This window comes from Balaenoptera acutorostrata, chromosome 17 (genome assembly GCF_949987535.1).
Source record: "Balaenoptera acutorostrata chromosome 17, mBalAcu1.1, whole genome shotgun sequence".
NCBI classification, from domain to species: Eukaryota; Metazoa; Chordata; class Mammalia; order Artiodactyla; family Balaenopteridae; genus Balaenoptera; species Balaenoptera acutorostrata.
Genome location: NC_080080.1, coordinates 38,805,165 through 38,822,605, shown reverse-complemented (window position 1 = coordinate 38,822,605; position 17,441 = coordinate 38,805,165). Strand labels below are relative to the sequence as shown.

At 44.4% G+C, this 17,441-nt stretch overlaps 1 protein-coding gene across 5 annotated transcripts in view; it reads left to right on the top strand.

The window, feature by feature from the left end:
* Positions 1-17,441, top strand: part of MATN2 (matrilin 2) — a 155,277-nt gene that overhangs the window by 15,705 nt on the left and 122,131 nt on the right. The window lies entirely within an intron of this gene.

Genomic DNA, 17,441 nt, shown 5'->3' with positions numbered 1-17,441 from the left:
CAATAAGCAAGGGCACGAGTTTTCATCTGAAAAAGTCCTGGTTGGACTTACCTGGACAAGGGTGTTATGAGAATTTTTTATTGGATTTGTCTGGCTAATCTGTGTTAATAATGCTTCCCTGCCTGGCAGCATGGGAAGAAGAGCAGACGAGTTTGGGGAAGGTGGGAGCCGGCCCAAAAGAGAGGTGGAATCAAGATATTAGAAATGGAAAATGTTAGAGGTCTGTTAGGCTCACCCAGTGAACACGTTTTCTTCAGGTGAATTCTTTTCTTTCTCCAAGAGGAAGGAAAAGTCCTGAAAACACACAGAATATAGATGCATGGGCCTGGTTCTAAACATGGGCCCTGGAAGGCCTAGGATGCGGGGGTAACAGGAAGGCTGGCCAGTGGAAGGATGGTGGGTTTTGGCATAGACCTGAGTTCATAGACCTGGCTCTGGTACTGACCAAGTGTGTACACTTAGGCAACATGACCTCTCCGAGGTTCAGTTTCCTCATCCATAAAATGGGAATGTTAATGCTGATCTTGGAATATTTTTGTGAGGAGAAAGCAAGATGATTAATATATGTAAATTATAGGTGTGCAGTGAATGAAGGCTTTACCACAACCATCATTCCATGAAGTTGTTCTCCAAAACTGTGTTTTATATTTGTACCCCCTAAAATCTCACCCCCTGTGAAGGCCACTGAGAGAACTGCCCAGTGCCTGGTCGCCTCAGCATCTGAAATGACAGTTAGAGACCAGAGGAACCAAAAGCTCTGTTTTGAGAGGTCAGAACCTTTATGGTGTTAACCTAAACAATGACTCCATGATGCTGGGCCCTCCATGTCTTTAGTCTCTTTCGAGAATCTGTTTCCATAGTGACATAAACATAGGACTTCTGCAAATATGGAAAGGGCTGGGGGATATTTAGTACGCTGATTAAAGGGTTTTTTAAAAACAAATTTCAAGATGATAAACATATACCATCATATGATAAACATATCTATCTATGTATCTATCATCTATCTATGTATCTATCATCTGTCTATGTATCTATCATCTATCTATCATCTATCTATGTATGTATCTATCTATCATCTATCTATGTATCTATCTATCTATCATCTATCTATGTATGTATCTATCATCTATATCTCTATCTAGAAAGAGGTGGTGGAGATGTGTAGGCGTGTGTGTGTGTGGGAGAGAGAGAGAGAGAGAACTGGAAACGCCTGATTCCTAGATCAGCAGCAGCGATTACACAGTTGGGTTTCTGATGGGGCTGCTTTCCGAATGAGCCTCTGCGCTCTTAGCCAGAAATTCATACTCCTCTTGGTGTCAAATATCTCTGCCCCCGTGCCGTCCCCACCCCTGCCTCTCTCTCTTCTCTCCCCACCTCCGACACATACTTGTACACACACATGCACACAAACACACACACTCACACACTCTCATACCCCCCCCCCCCCCCACGGAGCCTCCCCTAGTTGTCAGCATTCACTGCCCTCTCTGTCACCCTGAGCTCAAGCTCTGAAGTAGAAACCCCTTGTCTTCGGAGGTAAAAGATCCTGTTTTGCTAAGGGCATCCATCCCACGTCCAGTATCCTCCCCCTCCCCTTTTCTCATTTTGTAGCAGACTGTGTCAGGGACAAAGAGGGGGATGGGATATGGTACATCTCTGCCCCCCAGGGGATGGTGTGGCCGCTCCCTGACATGCTGGAGGGCTGCTTGACTTGGGAACGTGGTGAGTGAGTGAGAATCGTGAAACCAAAGGCAAACACCGCAACTCTGGCCTGGATCCTCTAGTGCCATCTGCTTTTGGTCTACCTTTGACAGTGAACAAAGATGGAGAAGCTATGCTTGTTGTGGTCCTTGCCCTGATCTCTTTTTTTGTGGCAAATCATTTTGGCTGTATTTGTGATATCCACTGCATGGTGTATTTCCCTAGTTACTTGCTTGCATGGGGTGTCTCTGAAAGTTTAACAGAGTAGAAGCAGAATTGTTTCTTAGGTTAATTTTTCGTTTGAATTTTCTGATTTTTAAAAAAATATTTATATTTATGTCTAAATTCAAGTCAGAGGCCCAGAAACAACTTGAGCCAGTTAAAAAAAAATAATGCAGATATTTATCTGCCCTCCTATGAATGTTTGCACGTTGCTCGGGCAGTAGCCTGTGATGTGTGTCCACGTGGGCTTCCCTTCTACTTCGTTCATTCATCTGGACTTTCTGCTTTGTGCCAGACATGAGGGGGTTAAAGAACAACCATCAATAAATCACAGCAAGATCCTTTTTGACCCACCTCCTAGAGAAATGGAAATAAAAACAAAAATAAACAAATGGGGCCTAATGAAACTTAAAAGCTTTTGCACAGCAAAGGAAACCATAAACAAGACCAAAAGACAACCCTCAGAATGGGAGAAAATATTTGCAAATGAAGCAACTGACAAAGGATTAATCTCCAAAATTTACAAGCAGCTCATGCAGCTCAATAACAAAAAAACAAACAACCCAATCCAAAAATGGGCAGAAGACCTAAATAGACATTTCTCCAAAGAAGATATACAGATTGCCAACAAACACATGAAAGAATGCTCAACATCATTAATCATTAGAGAAATGCAAATCAAAACTACAATGAGATATCATCTCACACCAGTCAGAATGGCCATCATCAAAAAATCTAGAAACAATAAATGCTGGAGAGGGTGTGGAGAAAAGGGAACACTCTTGCACTGTTGGTGGGAATGTAAACTGATACAGCCACTATGGAGAACAGTATGGAGGTTCCTTAAAAAACTACAAATAGAACTACCATACGACCCAGCAATCCCACTACTGGGCATATACCCTGAGAAAACCATAATTCAAAAAGAGTCATGTACCAAAATATCCATTGCAGCTCTATTTACAATAGCCAGGCATGGAAGCAACCTAAGTGTCCATCAACAGATGAATGGATAAAGAAGATGTGGCACATATATACAATGGAATATTACTCAGCCATAAAAAGAAACGAAATTGAGTTATTTGTAGTGAGCTGGATGGACCTAGAGTCTGTCATACAGAGTGAAGTAAGTCAGAAAGAGAAAAACAAATACCGTATGCTAACACATATATATGGAATCTAAGGGGAAAAAAAAAAAAAGTCATGAAGAACCTAGGGGTAAGATGGGAATAAAGACACAGACCTACTAGAGAATGGACTTGAGGATATGGGGAGGGGGAAGGGTAAGCTGGGACAAAGTGAGAGAGTGGCATGGACATATATACACTACCAAACGTAAAATAGATAGCTAGTGGGAAGCAGCCGCATAGCACAGGGAGATCAGCTAGGTGGTTTGTGACCACCTAGAGGGGTGGGATAGGGAGGGTGGGAGGGAGGGAGACGCAAGAGGGAAGAGATATGGGAACATATGTATATGTATAACTGATTCACTTTGTTATAAAGCAGAAACTAACACACCACTGTAAAGCAATTATACTCCAATAAAGATGTTTAAAAAAAAAAAAAAAGAACAACCATCATCAGGAAGCACTTGTGCAGTGGGGGAGACAGACATGTAAAAAGGTCATTAATTTGGTGGAATCGGTGTGCAACGGTAGAGGCATAGCTAAGTTACAGCTCTACTCTGCCTGCTGTAGGCTCAGTAGAAGAAAGTGGTCTCAGGACCCTTGTGCACTCAAAAATTATTGAGGATACCCAAGAGCTTTTATTTTTGTGGGTTAAGTCTACTGAAGTTTACTGGATCAGAAACTGAAATGGAGAACTTTAAAAACTATTAATTAATTAATTTAAAAATAACAATAATAAACCCATAACCTAACCATAATGTAAGTAAAAATATTTGTATAATAATATTTTCTAAATAAAAAAATTGTGAGAAGAATGGCAGGATTTTACATTTTTGCAAATCTGTTCAGTGTCTGGCTTAATTAAAGACAGCTGGATTCTCATTTCTCATCCATTCAGTCTGTCATGAAATATTGTTTTGGTTGGGTTACATGAAGAAAATATGGCCTCACACAGATATGTAGTCAGAAAAAGAAGATGTTTTTTAATAGCCTTTTCATGTGATTATGGATATTCTTCTCTGATATGACACCAAAACTTGACAAATGGTAGTTCCTTAAAGGTTAATTGCAATGTGGAATCTAAAACCACATCAATAAACATTTCGAACTATGTTCACACATAAGAGAGTTAGAGCATAACAGGCAAACATTAGTACAAAAATAGTTTTGATTTCATGGACCCTGTGAAGGGGGTCCCCAAACCACACTTTGTAAATGGCTGGTTTCGGGAGACATTCCTAGGGAATGTTTTCTTCAGGTGAATTCTTTTCTTTCTCCAAGAGGAAGGAAAGGTCCTGAAAACACACAGAATAGGGAAAGCTGAGACCATGTGGAGCTGGGGGATGAGCTGGCAGGAGAGCAGTGAGGATGGAGCACGGAGGTGGGACCTGGTGAAGCCATCGGGGCCACCGTGTCTGTCAGGCAGGTGGTGTGGGCTGGAGACAAGCCCAGAGGAATTGGGAACCAGCTTACTTAGGACCTCAGGGGCTCCAACGAAAAGTCTGGGCTTCATGCTGCAGGGGTGGGAGCCCCTGGAGGACTTTAAGCTGACAACAGTGGCGATCACTGCTGACTCCCTTTCTACCCCCTACCTTGCCATCTGGACTGCCTAAGCCTTCCAGGGCAAAGGGCAGGGAGAGCCTGCACTCCCAGGCCACCAGGAAAACCAGTGAGCACATTCTCCAACTCAAAGTCCCTTCAAGGCAAGTGTGCCGGCAGGTGGAGTTGGAGCAGCAGGGTGTGCTGTACGCAGAGCCTAAGCTCATGGAAGCCTTCAGGTTCTTCCCTCTGCACCCATCCTGCATCAGTGGTACCCGTCCCCTCCCAGACTCTTCCCTAAGGTCCCCTCAAGGTGGTGCTAACTGGAAGTCATGTTGCTCCCCATCCTTAACTGCTGCCCACTTTGCTTGTGCACATTTTTCTTTTTACTATATCACAGTCATATGGGGGTGGACCTGTTGCCAGGGCAACCAGTGGGGGCATATCAGCCTTTTTGGAAACCTTCACCCTCCTTGCCCAAACTCCCACTGTACTGGTGACTCCCCTCACTCCTGGAATGAGAGCACACACCCAAACTGTCTGCACTTCAGCCCACTGGCTCCCCTGTTTCATCTGTCTTTTACCAAGTCTTGTTGACATGTGCTTTTTTTTCTAAATTTACCAGCCTATCTCATTTTATTTCTACTTCCTTTACCTATAATAGATTCCCCTTTTGGATCAAGAGCACCCACGAAGAATTCATGTTTGTGTTTTTTTTTTAATATTAAAAAAATTAAATTTAAAAGGAGGGTGACCCCACAGTGTGTTCAGGGGATGGTGGGAGCTGACACTCCCTCCCCCCACACACTCTGCTAGGAAAAATTCCAGAGGTGTGTGAGGGTGGAGGTCACAGAATTTAGTGAAATTTCTTCATAGCAGTTAATTTACTACTTAAAAATAAAGCTAATACAGATAATCTAAGAACTCACTGTATACAGCCCCAAATTCTGTTCCTTGGAAATCACAGTACATTAGGAGATATTTATTTTCAACTCTGCATACATCTCTAATTAAATCTGACATCAAAACATGAGTAAAAATGCAATGTGTTTTGTATGAGGAGCTGAAACCGCCTAAATTAGCAATGTGACTGAAGGAGTTGGCTGGCATAGAGAATTAAGCATAAGAAATGTCCTGCTCTGTATTGCCAGTGGAGGTTTTCGCCTAGGTTGATAATTATTAACATTTTCAAGCATTGGCTGACAGTAAATGAATTTCCACATCCTGAAACAATCCCCCTAATTGACATTTGTTAGCACCCTCAGTGAAGGAGGAAAAGCAGATGCCAGAAGCCATCTGAGCTTCTGGTTTCTGGAAGGACAGACCCATTGAGGCCACCAGTCTTACATGCCCTGAAGCCACTTTGTCATGGATACAACTTTTGTCTCCTTCCCTGAGCTTTCCAGGGCTTTGTTCACTCTCTTCCTTCTACCTGGAGTATCTTTCCTTGGCCAAGGCTTGTGATCAGCCAGGGCCAGGCCAAATGCCACCTCCTCCGGCTGCCCGCCAGGCAGGACCCTCCCATCCCGGGATGGGCCACAGGCACTGCAGGTCCTCTACCAAGGTGACAACCCTCTTTGCCTTATTCTGAGGGGTGATAATGGCACCTATCCGAGGATTCTTATTCTGGTTATTTTTGTACTTGCCTTGTTTTTAGCACCGGATTGTAAACCCTTGAAGAAAGGGACTGTTTTTCATGTCTCATGACACCTCTGGAGGTACTCTCACTTACTGAGCCCCTGTTGTGAGCAGGGACAAGCTAGCTCGATCTGTTAAAAAAAAAACAAAAAACACTGCAAGGTGGTTATTGGTTTATCTCATTTTCAGACGAGGAAGCCAAGGCGAAGAGAAGTAAAGCGATCTGGCAAACTTGTTAAGGCTTCTGAAAACCTAGAATGAAAAGGTGACCTTCCGCCCCCGCCCCTCGCCCCAGGAGAGGATGCATGACTCAGGAGATGTGTGTTTGAGCAAAGAAAAAGGCACTTCACACTCGAGCTTGCTCCCCGACCAGGAGTTTTGAGAACAGGAAATGCCCATCAGTATTTGGAGGTACTGCGGCTCCTGCGGGAAACACGGGGGTCGCCGACCTCGAGCCCCTGATTTGGCCACGCCCACAGCTAAAGCTCCGCGTGTGTTGGACCCCTGAGAGGAGGAGGCGTACAGGTGGCTGATTTCATCCTCTTGTGCATGGTTTGAGCCTCTTAGCAAGTGCCCCGGGGCAAGCCGCATTTCCTCTGAGGTGGCTGAAGTCAGGGATCCTTCAGGTCTCGTCTGGGGCGTGGTGACATCACCGATTCCCGCCCTCCAGTTGTCCCTTCTCTGGTTCCCGTAGTGAACCCTCCCCCACGCCCCCCATGCAATCTTTGGCTTTCTTTCCCTCTCTCCAGGTGAGAGGGAGAAGCTTTGAGACAGAAGGAGTGGGGCAACAGAATCAGGCAGGAGGCACCGGCGGAGGGGGGAGGTGCGTAAGGATCGGGAAACTGAACAGTGGTTCCCAAACTTCACTGGGCGTCAGAAGCTCCTGAAAGGCTCGTTACGCGCAGACCACTGGTCCCCAAGCCTGGAGTGTTTGATTCAGTAAGTCTGGGTTGGGGCCTGAGAAATTGCATTTCTGGAGACCTCAGTTTGAGAACCTTCGCAGAAGATAAATCTAGGAGGTGGGGTGGGGATGGGCAGGAGGAAAAGGTCTTAGGAAGAGGTGCTGTGGGGCACGAGCTAGATGCAGGATGAAAAACATTTGCTGAGAAAATTGCAGCTGGAGAGTATAAGCAAACTGTAAGCCAGGTCAATCAACCCTTTCTGGGGCTTTCAAAATAAGCTGCTAATATTTTTCTACCTAAGGGGAGTTAGCAAAGGGGGGGGGGGGGACTCAAGCCTCTTACAGCGCAGCGATGAACACATATCTAAAGAATCCAGTGGCTGGCGTGTTGTCTTTATCATTAGAACTGATTATAAAAATGAAGGTTGATGCGTAGAGCTTACCGAACTGTTTTAACTATAGCAAAGGCTTTTTATTTTATTTTTTTAAAAAATATTTATTTATTTATTTTTGGCTGTGTTGAGTCTTCTTTGCTGCATGTGGGCTTTCTCTAGTTGTGACGAGCGGGGGCTACTCTTCGTTGCAGTGCGCGGGCTTCTCATTGCGGTGGCTTCTCTTGTTGCGGAGCACGGGCTCTAGGCGCGTGGGCTTCAGTAGTTGTGGCGCACGGATTTAGTTGCTCTGCGTCATGTGGGATCTTCCCAGGCCAGGGCTCGAACCCGTGTCCCCTGCATTGACAGGCAGATTCTTAACCACTGTGCCACTAGGGAAGTCCTGTAGCAAAGGCTTTTTAAAAAATAAACCTTTTGAAGTAAAATCACACACACACACACACACCCCCGCCCTTTTATCAGTCCCCCTCTATGCATCCTCTGTAATACGGTCGGGACGGAATTACGGGCCTGATGGAGGGACTGTCATGGCTGCTGCTCAGCCCAGATGCAGAAAGTACATCTCATCTCATCTCTCCCTGCCTGTGCTCAGTTTTACGTATAAACTAACGTCTCTGGTATCATTCAATTTTTAGAAACTGTATGAAGTGAATTCTTCATTCCAATCTTGTGATTAATACTGGGAAAACTCCAAAAAGCATTAGTATCTGACTTCTAACAAGCCACAGAGTTAAAAGCTTTCCTACCCAATGAATGTATAACTTGATTTTTTTTCTTTTACAGATTCTCTCTCTCACCTTCTCTTCTCTAGTAAACTCTTTATCCCCTTCCTTTTCCATAACTTTCCATTATCCCTTCCTCTTCATTCACTCCCTCCTTCAGTTCCAGGATGTTTGATCCTCAGCTTGCCCATGTGTTTGGCACCTGCAGCGTGTATGTGTGGGGGGATGGGGTGGAGGACGTCCCCTCGGTGGGTGACATAGCCACCGTTCTTTTCTCCTCTTTGATGGCTGCTGCTCTTGGGGGGCGAGGCATACAACCTTACCCCTCTGGAGCCAATCGTGTCCCAGGTTTCCCCACCTGATGATAATAATGATAACAATGGTAACGATGGCTGCCCGTTTTGGGGAAACATCTACTATGTGCCAGGCACTGTGCTAGGCAGTTCACCCTTCCCTTCATGGTATTATTATCCCCATTTTACAGATGAAGAAACTGAGGCTTAGAGAGGTTAAATGTTTTGCTCAAGGTCGTGCAACCACTGAGCAGCAGAGGCGGGATTGGAGAAGCCAACATAACATTTCCTCTGCTCAAACCATTTTTGGCAATCCTACCTCCTCTGTTTCATCCAACCGAATTGGACTCATCTTTCGGGTCTATGTGGAAGCAGCCCTAATCTTCTAGGTTGGGATTAAGTACCCCACATCACATCCCTGCAGCATGCCCGTCTGTTCCAGCCCAGCGCTTGTCAGCCTTGGTAGTGATTGATTGCTGGCGTCGATGTCTGTGTTGTATTGGCGATGCTAGTAACGTGCCAGGTACACGACAGACACTCAGTAAATTCCTAGAGAAGGAGAAAATGAACCAACAAATGAGCAAAGAGGAAAAGTCTCTAAAGCCAGGGCATGTGGAAAAGAGTTGAAAGACCTGAGGATGTTTAGTTTGAAAAATAAAGTGAAGATGAAGGGCTCTCTGAAGGCTGTGTTACGGCAGAGTTTAGACTTGTTAAGACTTTAAGAGGAGATGTGGACCGAAATACCTGTGCTTTTTTAAAAAATAAATATATAAATTTATTTATTTATTTTTGGCTGTTTTGGGTCTTCGTTGCTGTGCACAGGCTTTTTCTAGTTGCAGCGAGCGGGGGCTACTCTTCGTTGTGGTGCGCAGGCTTCTCATTGCTGTGGCTTCTCCTGTTGTGGAGCATGAGCTCTAGGCGTGTGAGCTTCAGTAGTTGTGGCTCATGGGCTCTAGAGTGCAGGCTCAGTAGTTGTGACACACAGGCTTGGTTGCTCTGTGGCATGTGGGATCTTCCCGGACCAGGGCTCGAACCCGTCTCTCCTGCATTGGCAGGCAGATTCTTAACCACTGAGCCACCAGGGAAGTCCCAATACCTGTGCTTTTAAGGAGACAGATTTTTCTTCCATATGAAACTGTGTAGCCCCTGGATTAGCCCAGGAAATGAACTGGCTCCTCAGGCTTCAGGGATATTGAAGGCCTTGTGTGCAGGGAGTTAAATAAACCTCTCATCTGCAAACCATCACATTCCAGGATTCTGGGGAGGTGCTTGCAGAATTAGGAAATGAACTCAAAGATAAGGACTTTCTCCTCTATTAAAAAAAAAAAGAGCTAAATATTTGCTTTCCAAGAAAAATCTGCCTTAGGAGGCTTTGAAATAACATTTTTTAAACAAGGGAGAAATTGCCAAATTTTTAGTGACTGGCAACATATAATTTGTTGAATACCTGGGTTTCACTTCTGGCAATGTTAACTGAATGAGTGAAAGAATGATTACAGGTATATTGCCTTAGCTTTTTTGGTTAATTCACGTAGAGCTTGCAGTCAACAAAAATCACTAAACTTTTATTACAGGTGGCTTAGTATCATATAGCACAGCTGTCCCCAACCTTTTTGGCACCAGGGACCAGTTTCCTGGAAGACAATTTTTCCACTGTTGGGGATGGGGGATGGTTCAGGCGGTAATGTGAGTGATGGGGAGCGATGGGGAGCGGCAGATGAAGCTTTGCTCGCTCGCCCACTGGCTGCTCACCTCCTGCTGTGTGGCCCAGTTCCTAACAGGCCGTGGACTGGTACCAGGGGTTGGGGACCCCTGATATACCAAACTTTTTTTTAAAACTTAAGTGGAATACTTAAAATTCTTTGTATTAAATTTTATCTTCTTCATTTAGGTTCATCATTCTCAACTAATGTATTTTTCCTCCTTAACTTAGCAAGTTTGAATCATTTGCAAATTTGATGAAATGTTTTCTGTATCTTTCTCCAAGTCCCCACTGAAAATATTAAAAGATATTTTATGTTCTTTTGAAATGATTATAAAGAATAGTCATCTTTACTTTAAAAATTCATGTCTAAATATTTAATGAGTATTAGATACTGAAAATATTGATACAAGGAGATCTAGTTCCAAAGTTGCCTGAATAATCAATCCATAAACAGTTCATGTATTCTTGAGAGGAAATATTATGGAGACTTGAGTTGTATATTAGTTTATTAGGGCTGCCATAACAAAGTGGCACAGACTGGGTGGCTTAAACAACAGAAATTTATATTCCCATGATTCTGGAGGCCAGAAGTCCCAGGTCAAGGTGCTAGCTGACTGGATTCTTGGTGATGTTGCCGAACGCAAGTTTGTGTGCCAGAGACACAGTGAGGCCAAACAAACCAAAACGTCGTAGTCTGGAGCAGAGAAAGGTCTATTGCAGAGCCGAGCAAGGAGAACGGGTAGCTCATGCCCAGAAAAATCCCTGAACTCCCTGAAAGGTTTCAGCAAAGCATTTTTAAAGCCCAGGTGAGGCGGGGCGTCCCAGAGCATGTGATCAGCTCATTCACAGTTCCCTTATTTGTTGATGGTGAGGTAGCAGGGCGGTTAACATTATCAATCCTTAGGTGCCAGAAGGTCTGGGGCTACTTGCTGATGATCATCAAGTAGTTAATTTTTTCTGTTTGGGTGGTGGTTTTTAGTATCTGAAAAGCTCAGGAAATATGCATGAGATACTATTATGTGGGTACTTCAGAGAGGAGCTAGAGAAGAGGATATGGGGAGGGGTCTGTCCCAGGAAGGCCCCATAGGGTCCTGCTCAGTTACAGTGAGGCCTCTTATCTGGGCTTGCAGATGGCCACCCGCGTCCTGTGTCCTCACATGGGCTTCCCTCTGTACCTGTCTGCGTCCACATTTCATCTTCTTATAAGGACGCCAGTCATATTGGATTAGAGCCCACCCTAATGATCTCTTTAAATCTTTATCACCTCTTTAAAGACCTTATCTCCAAATACGGTCACATTCTGAGGTAGTAGACTTCAACTTATGAAATTTGGGGACACAGTTCAGCCCGTAAAAAGCTGCTTTGCTTCCTGCTTTCCCAGTTTGTGGAGGACAGTATGTCTTCTCTGACATGTTCCTAAGTAGCCTCTTTTTCCTTTCTGTTCCCTTTATCTTCCCATTTCAGGGTGATATACCATTACTGACATACGCCAGGGAAGCATGTTCAAAGACTTCTGTGGTGTGGTACTTTTTAATTTACCATTGTGCATTTCTGAGTCTTTAAAGCAGATTGGACAAGCCCATGGGGTTGGGCAGCCAATATCCTCGGGCTGCAGATGGGAAACCAGTGCAGTCAAGCCAGGATGTGAAACCAAGTCCGAGTAAGATCTTTCAAAAGCCAGGAATTAAAACCACTAGCTCAGACAAGCTTCCTTTCAGTATATCCAGAGGAGGCTGATTTATAGGGAAAGATGAAAGGAGAAAGGAGGGCAGTGTGTGTATTTTGGCGGCTCAAGAGGATGGTGGGGCTGAGAAAGGAGGAGGAGGGAGCAGTTATCGTAAGCCCGCAGGCAGTCAGTGAGTAAGAACATCAAAGAGGAAGCTGGACGGCCAGATGTACAAAGAGCTGATGCAGGGGAAGGGGCTGGGGGAGAAATAGGAGGAACGTAAGCATCTGACCACTTGGGCTCAGAGCCAGGAGGGGCCTTTGGAAAGGCACGATGGAGGAGGTGCAGTGAGGGGCATTTGGCCTTGAGAAACCCTGGGAGGATGAGCCCCTGGGGCTTTTAAAGTTAGGTTGGACCATGAAGTAAACTGCAGAGGAATCCTGTCCAAGGGGCTCAGGTCTGGCCAAGCCTGTGAGAGGCTGCTTTCCATCTCCAGCTCTTAATTCCCCAGGCCTGACACTGGGCCTTCTTCCAGTCTACTCCATCCATTCATTGAATAAATATGTTAAGAGAGTCCCCATGTTCCAGGCGCTGTGCTAAGCCTGGTGCAAGATGAAGAATCCTTATATCTTTGGGACTCGTTGATGGACAGCCAGGGAAGCATTCCCTCCTCCTCAGGGTACCATTCACCCGTGTGCACCGGTGCCAGTGTCTTGTGGCTGTCCTGTGTGTGATTGTCCCAACCACTGAAGGTAGCAGGCTCCTTCACTCCCCTCTTCCAATCAAACTTGAATTTGTCTCCAAAATGAAGAGGAACAGGTAGACCACGCATTTTACCTAGCTGTTTTTCTCTACCAAAATAGTTTAGTTCTAATACATTATGTTTCGTTTCATAATTTGCCTCAGTTTTATCATTTATTCATTCATTAAAGGAACACACATCTTTAGGGTTTGGTACACATTCCACAGTTTCAGGCAGCATGGGTCTTTTGGGGGGAAATTTGTATGGGATCAGTGAGAGAAGACGTCCTCAAGCGCTAGTATAACTTACTCATAAAACCATCTGGGCTTGATGCCTTCTGTAGAGAGGATATATTTGACAACTCATGCAATTTCTTTAAGAGTCATTAGTGTGTTTAGGTTTTCTGTTTCTTCTTGAGTCTATTTGATAATTGGTATTTTCCTTAAAATGATCTGATTTGTCCATATTTTCGAGTCTGCTGGCATACATTATAGTTCATAACACTATGTTTTTACACGGGGCATGGTATTCTTTAACAAAGGGGGCCCATTGTTTTGTTCCCATAGTTCACAAAGATCTGAGCAAAAATTCTGAAGGAACCCTGAGCCCTGGGGGACGGGCGTGCAGGGGATGGGGCAGACGTCTTTATGGACTCTTAGGTTTCCCTGATACTACCTAGCATTTACAAGAGAGCTTTACGGTTTTCCAAAGCTCCTAATGCTTTCCTTACCTCCCTTTCCCTCACAAAGTCCTTGAGAGGCAGATTTTATAATAATCCCCAGCTACAGATAAGAAAAAAAACTTATCAGAGATGTGAATTTGTCCATAATGTTCAGATGAGCCAGAAATCACTGCTAGATCACACCGTTTTAATTAGAAGAGAGTTTAGAGATCATCTCGTTGAGAGGTTTTTAACCTGGGGTCCATGGGCCTCCAAAGATCCCTTGGATAGACTTCAGTGGGTCCGTAATTTGGATGAGAAAAAAATAACATCCTTTTTCACTAACCTCTAACTGCAACTTAGCATTTCCTTCTATTATAATTGTAAACCACAAACCACAAGAGTAGTGGCAGTGCCGTCTCAGCAATAGAGATCACAGAGCTGTTCATGGCACATTACAGCCGTGAGAGATAACTCAAAATAGTGCTTACGCTCACCACTACTTCAGAATTACACTACTTAGTAACCCATCTTTTTTTTTTTTTTTTTTTTAATTTTATGTATTTATTTTTGGCTGCATTGGGTCTTCGTTGCTGTGCGCGGGCTTTCTCCAGTTGTGACGAGCGGGGGCTAGTCTTCGTTGAGGTGTGCGGGCTTCTCATTGCGGTGGCTTCTCTTGTTGCGGGGCAGGGGCTCTAGGCACTTGGGCTTCAGTAGTTGTGGCTCGCGGGCTCTAGAGCGCAGGCTCAGTAGTTGTGGCGCACGGGCTGAGTTGCTCCGCGGCATGTGGGATCTTCCCGGACCAGGGTTTGAACCCGTGTCCCCTGCATTGGCAGGCGGATTCTTAACCACTGCGCCACCAGGGAAGCCCAGTAACCCATCTTTTGATCTTGTTATTTAGTGTTATTTTTTAAAGTCAGTATGTTACTATAGCCACAGTTTTTTTTCTTTTTAATATCTTGATTCACTGTAGCTCAAATAATTGGCCTCCTTTCTCATCCTTTGGATTTATTTGTTTGTTTATTGTGTTAATATATACATAAAATAAAATTAACCATTTGAACCATGTTAAAGTGTACAGGAGACATGTAGTTTTAGGGGGCAGGAGCCCACTGTGTCCCCCTTTGCCTGGCAAAGTAATAAAGCTATTCTTTTCTACTTCACCTCCCACCCCCAAAAAAGTGTACAGTTCAGTGGCATTAAGTACATTTACACTGTTGTGCAACCATCATCACTGTCTATTTCCAGGACGTTTTGAACATTTTCATCATCCCAAGTAGAAACTTTCTACGCATTAAGAAATAACTCCCCATCCCTCCCCCTCCATCCCCCAGGAATTTCCTTTCTACTTTCTGTCTCTATGTTGCCTATTCTAGATACCTCATGTAAGTGGAATGATACCATATTTGTTCTTTTGTGTCTGACTTTTTTCACTTAGCGTAACGTTTTTAAGGTTCAGGCATGTTGTAGCATGTATCAGAACTTCATTCTTGGGGCTTCCCTGGTGGCGCAGTGGTTGAGAATCTGCCTGCCAGTGCAGGGGACACGGGTTCGAGCCCTGGTCTGGGAAGAGCCCACATGCCGCGGAGCAACTAAGCCCGTGTGCCACAACTACTGAGCCTGCGCGTCTGGAGCCTGTGCTCCGCAAAAAGAGAGGCCACGATAGTGAGAGGCCCGCGCCCCGCGATGAAGACTGGCCCCCGCTCGCCGCAACTAGAGAAAGCCCTCGCACAGAAACGAAGACCCAACACAGCCAAAAATAAATAAATAAATAAATAAATTTATTAAAAAAAAAAAAAAACTTCATTCTTTTTATGGCTAATGGTCCATCATATGTATATACCACATTTTGTTTATCTATTCATCTGTTGATGGACACTCGGGTTGTTTCCACTTTTTGGCTACTTGAATAGTGTTGCTATGAACATTGGCATACAAGTATCTGTTTGAGAGTCTGCTTTCAATTTTTTTGGATATGTACCGAGGATGGAATTGCTGGGAAACATGGTAATTCTATGTTTAACTTTTCCGAAGAACTGCCAAACTGCATTCCGTAGCAGCTGCACCATTTTGCATTCCCACCAATAATGCACAAGAGTTCCAATTTCTTCACATCCTCACCAACACTTGTTATTCTCCATTTTTTTTCTAATTGCCATCCTAGTGTGTGTTGCATTTTATTTTGGACATCTAAAAACTGTATTCTGAGAAGGGGTTATGGGCTTCACCAGACCGCCATGGAAGTCCCTGGTACAAATAAGGGTTAAGGGTGAGGGAACCAGAGTCCAGAAAGATTTCTTCTCGCTAAAGGTGAAGTAATTGACCAGCAGCAGCCTAGGGCTTAATCCCAAGTATTCTAGGGCTCAGGGGAACCCTTTCCCCTCCTACCACATGGGCTGTTCTCACGTAGACGTTTGCCTCAGCCAGTGGTCAGACTGAGTCAGGGCTGGAACAAAGCCATCAACCAACCAGCCACTGAAGCTAAGGCCAGCCCCAGACACAGACGAGACAGACATAATCCCTGTCTGCTGCAGAGTCAGCCTAAGATGGTTTCCTTTGTCCTGACAGTCTCATGGCCCCATTTTCTTACTGACCTTCCAATCAACCGTGGCTCCTGAACCTTTCCACGCCTGCCACCACCCTTGTCAGCTTGGTTTTACAAATAACCATAGCTAACTTTGAACAAGTGTGAGCTCTGGCTTTCCACTGTGTGACCATGAGTAAGTAGCGGAACGACCCTAACCCCAGTTGTCTCGCTTGTGAAATGGAGATGATAATTCCCACTCCCTCAGAGTGGGAATGAAGATGGGATGAGATCATGCAGATAAAGGGCTTGGCCCAGAGCCTGGCATGGACTTAGCTTTCAATAAATGCTTGTTGCTGTTATTGTCGATTTTAAAGTTTATTTTGAAAAAACAATTTGTACATTGCAAAGTGGTGTTAACTCTCCTGTGATCCCACTCTACTGTGAGATCTTTAAAACTAGGAACTAGGTCTTTCGTCTCCAGGTATAAAGCATCTGGTGTAGCAGCCTCACAATAAATGTGTACTGAATAAATGAATGAGAGATGACATTTATTAATATTATTAGTAGTATTAATTTTTATTTATCTCTTTGAGCACCTACTGATTTAAATATAAAGTAGCAGTTTTTTTCGCTTTCACCCTTAAATCAGATATTGATCTTAGAGAAGGACGTCTAAAAAACTGATTACATGAGCATTTCAGAAAATACGTGCAATTAGCAAAACAGTTTAATACATTTTATTTTTAGAGTGTCAAAAGTTGTACCATCAGATTCACTCCTTCATACGTAGAACAAACGCATTTTTGTTGAGCAGCTACTCTATAGCAGGCTTGGTATCAGTAGTGAAATCTCTGGGTATTAGGTAGGGTGCAATTGGAATAAGCTAACAGTGTTTTTCTTAAAAGATATTTGAATATCTTACAAGAAGTCTGGAGATCCGTGATTCCCAGTTCGTGGCAGTGGCTCAGCTTTATCATTGAGGCCAGGGTTATTTCCAGCTGAAGCGACCTCATCCCAGGAGATTGGCTTTCCTTTCTTAGGCTTCTGCCTTAATAGTCACAGGATGGCTGCTGCAGCTCCAAACATCACATCCTTCCATGGTTATGGTCAAGGCAGGAAGAGAATAAGAGTGGAGGAAAGAAGACTTTTTTGTCCCTTCACTCACTCCTTTTAGCAGAGACCAAAATCTTCAGTAGACTTTCCCTTACTCCCCATAGGCCAAAACTGGATTGCGTGCCTACTCCAGCTACCTCGTCTGGAGACTGGGATAACCAAGACTGTCTTCTTCCAATAAGGAGTCGTTCCTGGTGGGGATAGGACCTATCCTCGCAGAGATCATGGTCACTTTCTTGCTGCTTGGAATCTTAGCAAGGAAGCAGGAAAGGGATTAGTAGAGAAATGAAGTTTAAGTAGGCAACACTAGCGTCATCCAGTCTACTTTGTTAAGCCATTTTCTTGAAGGTGGTGAGGGGACAGTCGCTGAATCCAGGGGAAGAATGTTCCAGCTCGCCTGAAGTGTTTAGATCAGCAGTGCCAGTGCAGTGTGGCTCAGGGAAGTAACATGGGGACCTTGGTGAGTCGTTGTTAGGACTTTGGCTTTTC